This window comes from Argentina silus (genome assembly GCF_951799395.1).
Source record: "Argentina silus genome assembly, chromosome: 15".
NCBI lineage: Eukaryota > Metazoa > Chordata > Actinopteri > Argentiniformes > Argentinidae > Argentina > Argentina silus.
Window position 1 is genome coordinate 1430372 of NC_139669.1, and position 9328 is coordinate 1439699.

Consider the following 9328-nt stretch of genomic DNA (forward strand, 5'->3'; position numbering starts at 1 on the left):
GGCAGTGAAACAACGTTGTCACTGGCATCCTGTTGAAATGTCCTCCTGTGGTTCTTGCTTGCACATTTTCCGCAGGTTTGCATTTGCCCAGCTCTCAAACATCACATTCTATTCACACCGGGGTATACGCTAAGTGATGACGTGGACACACTTTGTTTTGGTAGCTTGTGAGCTAATGAGCCATTGCGTAAAGATTGCATCTGCATGTCTCTAGAATCGCTGCGCTTCGTGTCGGGATGTAAACTGGCGAACCATTGCCATGGAGACAAAGAGGAGACAGGGTTGCCAGAGAAACCTCGGCGAGATTAATCGATGTGCTCGCTCTCCAGCGGGGTTTTGCACGACAGTTTGCGCACTGGCACGCGCCGGCTTCTATCCCCTTTGTTTTGATGATTGCATATTATTTGTCAACTAAGGCAATTACAAGGCAAACCCATCAAAACTGAGCGTATTAAACAGCATAAGGAAACTGACAACGAGGCTGCCAATTGTAGTCGCCTTCCAATTGGGCTTTAAACCAATTTCTGAATGTATTACGGTCTTTCACCAATGATTTGTTATGATTATCAATAATGCATTGGGTCAAGATTCACGTATATCATTTCAGATCACCTTTTAAATTCAACAAATCTAAGCAGCATATTATTGACAATATGTAATCCATCAATGCCGAGTCAACTGCTCATTTATTTTAATTGATAGAAATATTAATTTCAGTTCAAGTTGCCCAATATTCATTAATATTTAACAGCTATACTAAACACTGTAACCTCAGTAGGCCTAAATTATAATCAAACATATTAAAATTGGTTATTTTTCATTTGAAAATAAGACACGGCCCTACTCTGTTCCATTTCATACCACGCAGGCTTTGTTGTCATGTTTCCTGCTTCGTTTTCAGACACACTGGGTTTCACCCGGAACAGATAAACACAACTAAATCTGTTGGCAACGGCAACAAAGGTACTCGCTTACTGTGTTGGTTTCAATTCTATCAGGCCGTAGTTCATTCTGAAAATGTCACTTTGTGAAATTTCCCCCCAAAATGAGAGATAGAGACCAACAGTGAGAGCGTGGTACCTTTTCCTTTGTCCCCGTGGTTCCCCCTCCCCTCTTTGTTTGGACGTTGCTTAATGAGTGGGTTGTTTGCCTGTTCAGTTCGATTTCGCCGCCTGCAGTATCACAGTGTTTCCTTTCTGCATGCTTCTCTTAGTGGTTGAGATGTGTCTAAACTTCACATTTTCTGCTCAAGTTGCTCCTGAGGTAAACACACCACTGTAATAACATGAGAAATCAGAGGAGGAAATACTGGACAGTAGTCTGTGTAGAGGTTATACTATATACACAATAATTAGAGGGTTTGTGAATGATCCACCATGTATGTAATTGATTAGATTTGTCAATAAATGCTCATATGACCATCCATTTTTATTAACCTACTTTGAAGTTAAGCTTTGGATCAATCAACTATGTTTAGGAAGAATATGGGATTGAGATTAGGGATTTAAACCCTGGGAATAATGGAATGAAGTTCCAGGCATAGATGAAGTCCTACAGTATAAACTGGCGTAACTGTTTGAGAAAATTGGACCAAACTCTTTGTTTGTTGAGAAAACCTGTTGTGTGTAAAAGGCTGTCCTTTGTTCCAGCAACAGAGAGCAGCAGGGTTGTGTGTGTGTGTGTGTGTGTGTGTGTGTGTGTGTGAGACTCAGGTAGAATGGAGGAATAAGAAGCCAGGCAATCTATTCTCTATGCGTTGGCTCACTCAGTGAAAGGCCATGCTTCACTGCTTCATATGATAGAAACACATCCTGTGCTAGTACATGAGAGAGAGAGAGAGAGAGAGAGAGAGAGAGAGAGAGAGAGAGAGAGAGAGAGAGAGAGAGAGATCAGAGAGAATATCAAGTGTAATATAAATATCACATCAACCATCTACTAATAAAATCATCTAACATCAACTATCAGATATCCAGAGTTCAGCATACGAGAGAGAGAGAGAGAGAGAGAGAGAGAGAGAGAGAGAGAGAGAGAGAGAGAGAGAGAGAGAGAGAGAGAGAGAGAGAGAGAGAGAGAGAGAGAGAGAGAGAGAGAGAGAGAGAGAGAGAGAGAGAGAGCGTGTGTGTTATCTTATCTTTGTGAGGACTACAGCCTCCAATATCAACGCAGGACAGTCAGTTTGTGTTGACCTCCCAGCTCCCCAGTGAAGCTGAGTTGTCCAGACAAAGTGGTGCGTCAAAGCCTCATGACATACCCGCTAACCCAGCCCCACAGAGCCTGTGAAATCAACTGGATGAACGCTTGTTTACATAAGGTCATAATGCTGAAAATTCTCTGCGCCGGCCTTTCACCAGAGACTTACAATGAAGCCCACAAAGAGCACCACAAAGCTGCTTTGATATGTGATAACTCACTATAATTGTCTAATCAAAAGGGACAGTACTTTTTATAGATAAGACGGTGAACTCTCACAGGCTTCGTTTGGGCCTGGTGTTTTCATACACTCCCAGACCTCTTGTGTTGCGTATGTCAGGCAGTAGATTCATACCTGCCTAGTCTTTCATATCTGCAGGCAGGTTAATTCAGCCCGAGGCCAGCCACAGTGCCGAATCGATAGATATCTCGAGTAGAATTTGCAGTTGCTTCATTAATCACAAAGAAGCCATCTCTTCCCTGCACCGCTGTGACACCTGCTCTAATCTCTTTGCCAGAAACAACACACAGCTCTATAGTATCATTAGAATCTTTTGATCCAGTGTCTGGCTCTCTTAGAAACCCCCTTAAATAGGATCGCGTCAATTTTATCGAACACAATAGGACAATTAGAATACGGTTAAGGTGGTTTAGCAGTTTTTACACAGCTCTGTACTGTAGGCTGGTGTTGTAGAAAGAATTTATGCAGCTTTAACCATCCGTAAGTGCTCTTTTCATACAGAAGACCTTTTCCCCAAGCACAATTCTCTGTGTTCATCGGTGAAGAAAAGTAAACAGCAAAGAACTGTAGTGCTGCAGCTCTGTCAGCAGGGATGTGTTGAAGGCAGGGTGCCTCTCTGTGTGATTGAGCAGACAGCTGTGTGGTTTAGCAGTAGTTGCTCACTGCACTTTACTGAAAGAACCAGGTAAAGTGTCTCCTCACACGGTCCTATTACCTCTTTACTCCTCCATGAACCGCTCATGCTCAGTACTGTACGTCAAGAGAACGAAGCCAGAAATGTGTCTCACACTCAGCAGTACATGTCGTATTTTAGTAAGTCCCTATTTTAATTGCGCTTCAAACGTGAGGAACAATGTTTTCTGAGACTGTTTTCCTGAGTGGAAGGAGTGGAAGGAGTGGAGGAGTGGAGGAGTGGAGGATGGAGGAGTGGAGGAGTGCGATGTCGTGCCAGTGCCAGTGGCACCGTGTCCTGTCAGGCGGTTTTCCCGGTGCTGACGCAGATCCGGCCATGCTGCCCGGAGGAAGCTGGCTCGACGCGCATCAGAGACCTGCCAGTCTGCATCGCGCCTCGGCCAGCTGAAATGTTTGGGAATGTTGGGGGCCTGTCTCTTCAGCTCCTCTCTCAGACCGCCGCCACTGATGGACGGGCTGCGCTGTGATTGGTGTGTTCCTCTTGGCTCAGAGTGTGTCTGTCCTGCTCTGTCTGCTCTGTCCTCATCCCCGAAGGCAGAGCTGTGGACTTCATGAAATTAGTAATGTGTCATATTTCTCTAGCCTCTTTTCACAGGCGATGTGTCTCTGACACAAGGTCTGCTATGCTACGTTTGGGAACTGTATTTCCATTGCATCCACAGCGCTTGCTTGTTAGCCCTCCCCTTGACAGGGCATGTCCTCCCCAGACCTCTAACCCCAGAGAGGTGCTGCTGGATCCCCCAGTGGAAACCACTCTCATTTCCTCATTCTACGAAAACCTGTGCCATAACATCGCCCTAAAATCCCTAAATACCTGAGTGTTATATGATGTGTCAGTCAGGCCCATGCTAATCCTGAAGTCCTGGCAGTCTTCTGAGGTAAGTGGTTTCATAACCTGGCCCCCTGGGCCTCCACTGTATCAGGCCTGCTCCTGATTGCCATTTGCTAGGCCACAGTACTAATCGGAGAGGGTCACCTATACTCTCATTCCCTTAGTCTTTCCCTCCCCCTCCCACACGTCCTCCTCTCTCTGTTCATCAGCATCCCTGACCCCCGACCTCATCATGTGACACGGCTCCCCTGGTACATCTAAGTCGGCCACATCATTTGGCGTCCTCTCCTTTCAGTCTCTCACTCTGAGGGATTGGTGTGCTCTCATCCTCATTAAGGAAAGGGCCATCGTGAAAAAAAGCTGGGGTTTTTTCAGTACTTTGTACTTGTTCTCGTCTCTCATTTCCAGACATTGAAGTGTACTTATGCAGTATAGTAGTAGTGCTAATATAGTAGTAGTGCTAATGGTCAGGGTTTGACGCTCTGCAGCGCGGTGGGTTTTACTGAAATTAGACGTAAGCGATATCCTACAGCTTTAGGGTATTCAGCCAGCCGTGGCTTGACACAGAGTTTAAGTGATTACTGTATCAGTGATGATTGTATTGGACTCGGCATGTAGGGAGTCATTAGGACATGTCGTTAGGTCTGATGTTAATAATGTATTTCTTTGTCCACCTGTGTTGTTCTCTCATCAACGTAATGGCCTGGATCAGAGCCGCACTTTCACGTAGGTGTGGGATTATTCATTGATTCGGGATTTTGGATTACAGCAGGGATGGAATTATCAGAGTTATTCACAAATGCACTGTACTGTTACATGCCCATTTTATTATTCATATCAAGATAATCCTCCATAATTGTGGTTGTGTGTATCAGACTGTGCTGATGCATTCAACCCCTTTATACCGAGCTACTGTAGGAAGATATAATATATAATATAATACATCAGAGTAGGCGCGCCCTTGTTGTGTATTGGCTGGTGACAGATTGCGTCAGCGGTTGACGTAAGTCCTCCGTAAGGAGCGGCAGAGTGGCCTTTGACTGTTTCCCCGACTGGCTTGTTATCTTCAAAGCAGGTTACTGACCACGTCAGCAGGAAACGGCTCCTACAGCATAACTGTATCTGGGCTCCAGCCACTATGAAGAGAGGGGAGGTCACGATGGTCCTGTGTGATGACTCGGCCCTCCACAACACAGAGAGGAACCATAGCATCGAGAGTGACATATTCCCACTGTGCGAAATACACCAGGTGTGCCCCAATCCTTCTAATCTCAATGCTAACAGGAGATGGGAACATAGCGGATCAAATCAAATGCTCTGAGCCTCGTTGAGGACACAGCCAGGAGCTCAAGCTGTCTAACAGAGGACGTGTCAGATCTGACTCACTGGCTGTAACCCTTTCCATCCCCCTGTGCCCCGCTGTCATCAGTTGGGACTGTGTAGAGTTGACTTTGTGACTGCTGGACGTGACACATGGGGTCCCCGAGGAGCCGATTGTCCCTGGCTGATGATGTATTCACTGTTCATCAACACAGAGGGAGACCGAGTGGGCTTTGTGATGGCACAGCTGGATTACAGATCAAACACGGCTTTCAGCAGAAAAACACAACAGAGAAATGTCATGTTTGACTTTTCCACCCGGGACTAGATGAGTATGAGTCTACCAAAATAGTTTATTGATGTGGAGATGAAGAATGCCCTCGTAGGATCTGCTGATCCCTGCTGCCACTTAGCCAGCCACTGTCTCGGATCAATACACACCATCCGTGGGCGTACAGTTCATTTTTCAATCATGAACAGTACCCCTATGGTGATTTATTATTGTACGATGTAGTATCCAGCCAGGGATTCACAAACCACACCTCTTGAGGGGGCCGCACTGTGTTGCGTGTTTAAGGGCAACAAAGTGAGTTTTGAGTCACAACAGCAATCATGAGAAGGTCAGAGGTCACTTGCCCCCTTCTCTCCAGCTTGAGGCTGTCATAAGAGTAACACCTGGAGGCCCATCTGCAGCGTTACTATAGTAACTATGTATGCCTTGGAGATTCACGTTAGGACCACTTCCGAACGTCATCAGCAGCTGTGGTGCCTGTGTGTGCGTTCGCGTGACGTCAAGGTCCAGAAGTCACATCCTGTAGAAAGGCTTTTTCCGGTCCTGGCGGACGCTCTATTTTAAAGCGTACCCGAGGATTAGTAGTTCGTCCGGACACTAACTAATTAAAGTTGTTGAAAATGATAAAGGGGATTAAGACGAGGTAAGAAAGGGAAGAGGCCGGGGCAGTGGCAGTAAACAGAACCAGAACCAGAACCGGAACCGGAACCGGAACCGGAACCAGAACCAGAACCGGAACCGGAACCGGAACCAGGGCCTGGGCTGTAGGCTGGAACAGAGGAGGGCTCAGCACAGGGAGCCTTGCTACGGGAGGAGGGGTGGGGGGGAGGGGGGAGGGGGGAGGGGGGGGGGGGGTGCTGTAGGTGAGACGTGGTTGCCTTCGGCCTGAGACATGATGAGATTAGCGCTGTCTTGACTGTGGAGCTGAAGCGTTAGCGTTGCCGAGGGCTCTGTGTTTCTGATTAGCCTGGTGTGCGGTGGAGTGACAGGCAGCCATCTCCTCCTCGCCGCACGCAGAGGCTGCTGATGTTATAACGGGATTATTTTCTTCCCGCTTCCTCCTCCAACAGCTCGTTTAACCAACGCATTAAAAACCAGGGCCTCCCATCAGCTCCGATCAGAGCACAGGCGTTGCCACCGCTCACCCTGGCTGAAGGAGAAGGCAACCTAAATTAGCACTTGGCATGGTCTCAAACACATCGTGGAGGCTAGGAGAATTAGCCTCCACTGTACGCCTGCATGTTTAATGTTGTTGGCTGGCCAAAGGGTCCAGTGAGAGTGAGTGAGTGAGTGAGTGGAGAGAGGGAGAGCTGTGAGAGGAGCATGGCGAACGTTGGCCAGCAGTGCAGTGCAGTGCAGTGAGGTGCAGTGAGGTGCGGTGCAGTGAGGTGAGGATCATGGATGCAGTGGAGTAAGCAGTTTCCGCCGGGTCATTAATTAAAGGCCTGCCCCGTCTCTGCCAGCCGTAAGTGCTATCGTGAGGTTAATGCTGTTGACCACATTGATCTGTGGGTCACTCACTCAGAATAGCTGTTTAATTAGAATTCAGATATGGGGCGCAGTCCCCTGAGGTGTGGAGGGGTCTGCAGGTTGGAGCCTGGGTCTGCTAGGCCAGAGGACACGTACAGGTGTCTGACAGCCAGCAGGCAGGCAGGCATGAGGGGATGAGGGGCTGTGACGGGCCACTGCAGAGTGATCAAGGGGCTTTCGTTAAAAAGCCACTAATTGGAACACTCATGTCCAATGACAGCAGTGGAAATGAGCAGAGCAGCAGCAGCTGACCACCGCCTCATCAGAGACCATGTAGAGGGGTGTGATTGTCTCTATTGACAGAGAGGAAAAACTAGCCTGTAGTAGACATTCTATTCTATAGCAGGGGAGGCCGATTTCTACCTCCACCAGCCTCCCCTGTTCTATAGACACCTCCTGTAATTGTTTGTGATTCAGACACCACCGCTGGGAACAGGATGGAGATAGAAATCGGGTGAAGTTATGCTAGGTCAACTTCGGTGGGTTATTCAATATGAAAGTTCAATGTTTAACTCGCCCATCTGCTCAATATTGACTTCCCAGGAGCTGGAGTAGAAACGAGATACAGACTGTCATTAGTCCTCCGGCTCCTCTGAGACCAACATATCATTTTGCTCTGATGGAGAAAGAGGACGAGGACAGCCTTCAAAGTGTAACAGGCACAGGCAGGAGAGAGATGAGAGACACAGAGAGGACAGAACGGTGAAGAGGTGAAGGATATACTGTATCAACCGTTGCATTTGAAAAGTTTGTGTGTGTGTGTGTGTGTGTGTGTGTGTGTGTGTGTGTATGTGTATGTGTGTGTGTGTGCATGCGTGCGTGTGTGCAAGCGTGCGTGCGTGTGTGTATGTTCACATGATGGGTGGACGTGGATTTTGATCCGGACGCCAAAGTCTCAACTGAGAGGACCTTCTGTTTCCGGAAGGCGAAAAACAATTACGTTGTGAGGATGATGATTTCTAAATATAGCAGCGATCCTTCACTGGTCCCTGATGCCCATTTTGACACAGTCTGGAGTGGTGAACATCACGGCTGACACTCTCTCAGGAGGGAGACGTCATTTACATAATGAGACGCAGCCATGGCAACAAAGCCCCAATAAGCACGGAAGGCATCAGTCAGAGAGAGGGGGGCCACTGAGCTGAGGTGTTTCCCTGACACACACGCACACACACACACACGCACAAACACACACACACACACACACACATACACACACACACACATCAGGGGCCCTGGAGAGAGGGTCCCTATAGTTGCAGGGGCTTGATACATGATAAAGAGGTACAGGGGTGTGTGTGTGTGTGTGTGTGTGTGTGTGTGTGTGTGTGTGTGTGAGGGGGTGGACGTGTGAAGGGAGGGGGTGGGTGTGTGTGTGTGAGAGGAGGAATTGTAGCGTGCGTCAGAGGCAGATCTTGTTTTGGAGCGTGTCGGATAGAAGGTTGCTGCTCCGTTGGGAACTGACTGTTGAGAGACTGAGAGACTGAGAGAGACAATGAGAGAGATGGTGAGAGGAGGAGAGCAAGAGAGGACATGGTGGTGAGAGGGTGAGGACATGGGGTGAGAGGGTGAGGACATGGGGTGAGAGGGTGAGGACATGGGGTGAGAAGGTGAGGACATGGGGTGAGAGGCTGAGAGGGTGAGAGGATGGGGTGAGAGGATGGGGTGAGCCCCATCCCCTCCCCTCTGCCCCATCCTCTCCCCTCTGCCCCATCCCCTCCCCTCTGCCCCATCCTCTCCCCTCTGCCCCATCCTCTCCCCTCTGCCCCTCTGCCCCATCCCCTCCCCTCTGCCCCATCCTCTCCCGTCTGCCCCATCCCCTCCCGTCTGCCCCATCCCCTCCCCTCTGCCCTATCCCCTTCCGTCTGCCCCATCCTCTCCTATCTGCCCCATCCCCTCCCCTCTGCCCCATCCCCTCCCCTCTGCCCCATCCTCTCCTATCTGCCCCATCCCCTCCCCTCTGCCCCATCCTCTCCCCTCTGCCCCATCCCCTCCCCTCTGCCCCATCCTCTCCCCTCTGCCCCATCCTCTCCCCTCTGCCCCTCTGCCCCATCCCCTCCCCTCTGCCCCATCCTCTCCCGTCTGCCCCATCCCCTCCCGTCTGCCCCATCCCCTCCCCTCTGCCCTATCCCCTTCCGTCTGCCCCATCCTCTCCTATCTGCCCCATCCCCTCCCCTCTGCCCCATCCCCTCCCCTCTGCCCCATCCTCTCCTATCTGCCCCATCCCCTC

At 49.3% G+C, this 9328-nt stretch overlaps 1 protein-coding gene across 3 annotated transcripts in view; it reads left to right on the top strand.

Annotated features, from left to right (window-relative positions):
* Positions 1–9328, top strand: part of fgf13a (fibroblast growth factor 13a) — a gene marked incomplete at both ends in the record, with an annotated part of 100133 nt that overhangs the window by 463 nt on the left and 90342 nt on the right. The gene's annotated exons all lie outside the window — the stretch shown is intronic.